Source organism: Mandrillus leucophaeus, unplaced genomic scaffold (assembly GCF_000951045.1).
Source record: "Mandrillus leucophaeus isolate KB7577 unplaced genomic scaffold, Mleu.le_1.0 Scaffold850, whole genome shotgun sequence".
Classification (NCBI taxonomy): Eukaryota; Metazoa; Chordata; class Mammalia; order Primates; family Cercopithecidae; genus Mandrillus; species Mandrillus leucophaeus.
The window spans coordinates 835,805-838,073 of NW_012109253.1; positions in this window are offsets into that span (position 1 = coordinate 835,805).

Sequence of the window (2,269 nt, forward strand, 5' to 3'; positions counted from 1 at the left end):
GCTCTTAATGAATTAATGCCACATTTGCTCGAAGAAGTCAGCAAAGTTACGGACTGGTTCACAAATAATTCTGTGCACTGTAGGCTAAGAAAACACTTATGTAACAGTGTTGCTGTTCATTCTCCAGTACTGTTTACAGCAAATTTGTGGTCTGTGTATGAGTGCATGTGGAATGAATTGCTGTGCCTCTAAAACAACATAGAAGCATGGCACAGAAGATGGAAAATTTAATAGGGAATGCCCATATCAGTGCATATGAAATCATAAAATAATTTCAAAAAGAGCAACACCAGGTGGAAAATGAATGTGAATGTATTCTCCAGGAAGAGTCATGCCCTAAAAAAGAAAGCAGCTGTTCATCACAATGCAAGACTTCAAAATAAATGAAGGGACTGTACAAATATTATGGGAAATGCATCTTATGAAAAAAACTACACATGGATTTCAATTTTTTTGCACCAAAATTAACTCATACTAACATGTTATAACATGTCTAAACAGGATCTAGTTTGAGGCACTAAGAAGGAATAAGATATCAGTTGGAAAAGAGGCCCTGTCAGAGCAACATGAATTCTGCTAAAATTGAAGGAAGAACAAATATCAAATTTCTGTTAATGTTTGGGTGGAAGAATTAGATCACTGATATTTCATGGAAATTTTATGGGGACAATGCCCCCAAAGAAATTAGTAGTTTACAGTGTTGAATATGAAGCCCACAGTTGCAGACCATCCACATCAGTTTGTAAAGAAAAAATCTTGTTTGTGCCCCAGTGGAAGAGAACTGGCTATTTTAACAGCAGGAACAATAGCTGACCCCAAAGACATCTTGATTAGTTTAGTTTACACAACAATGACTGAAAAATTAAAGTTGAGCAAACTTTCCATTCAATGGGTACCAAAACCATTGTGATGGCAGCAGCGGGCCGTCCCGCAGCAGCTGCCATCAGTTCACTGCAGTGAGGCGGCATGGGCAGTGGCCGCAGGAGCAGCAGTGGTGGTGGTGGGATGCCTGGCCCTGCATTGCCACTCTTGCCTGTCACCACTGTGGGGAGGGTGCAGGGAGGAGGCAGACAATCCCTGGAGTCTGCCCCTGGGAGTCCCCCAGGAGCCCGCCGCCCTAGGGGCCACCATGATGGGGCTGGCTGAGCCACCTGCCAGTGGGAGAACAGCATGATTGGGCATGGCAGTGGCTCCCAGGAAGTCCCCAAGGAGTTGTGCCCCACCACTGCCCCTCTTGCGCATGCTGCTCACATTGAGGCCTGCTGCTGCTGCCAGGGCCAGGGATGCCATGGTCCTCCCGTGAGCTATGTAGTCCTTCCTGGAGCCAGGGCACAGCCACAGCAGTTCAGCCACACCCCTACCCCACCTCAAGCTGGTGTCAGCGCCTGCATCACAACCTGCCCCTCAGGCAGGACCACCAGGGACCACGGTGCCCTGCAGCTGCTAAGTATAGGTGCAGAGCAGGAGGTCAGAACGAGTGGCCAGAGAGGGACCCAGTGAGGATCTGGACCCCTTGCCCCAGGCTGTGAGAGCTGGCACCCATGCTGGTACCTGGAGCTGCCTGCTCCATGGCAGCAACAGCATGTCTGACCGTGCAGTGGCCAGACCCCACGCCCACTCACACACCTCTCACCATTCCACACCAGACTTGCAGTCTCCTTGGAGGGGTGAGGTCCAGGCTGGTAGCGCGAGCTGAATGCAACTTGCCAGGCCGAGTGGGTGGAACGAGCCCAGCAGGCCCGAACAAAACTTGGGCAAAGGTGCCATCAGCCACAGATGTTTCTGGCCAGAAAACCAACATCTACATCAGCTGCAAACCAGAGCAGAGCTTTCAATGGAAATTTTTAAAAAGTGAGATCGAGATTCTGAAGTATTTCTTCAAAGCATTGTAATAGGAGACGAACTGTGGCTTTACCAGTGTGATCCTGAGGACAAAGCACAATCATGGTAATGGCCACCAAGAGGTGAAAGTGCTGCAGCCAAAGCACAAGCAGACTGATCAAGGGCCAAGGTCATGGCAAGAGTCTTTGGGATGTGCTGGGCATTCTGCTTGTTGACTTTCTGGAGGGCCAAAAAATGGTAACATCTGCTTATTATGAAAATATTTTGAGAAAGTTAGCTAAAGCTTTAGTAGAAAAATATCCAGGAAAGTTTCAACAGAAAGTCCTTCTCCACCACAACAATACCCCTGCTTATTCAGAGGAATAACTATCATTAAATAAGGGCAATTTTGTGAGAGTTTAAATGGGAAATCATTAGGCATCCACCT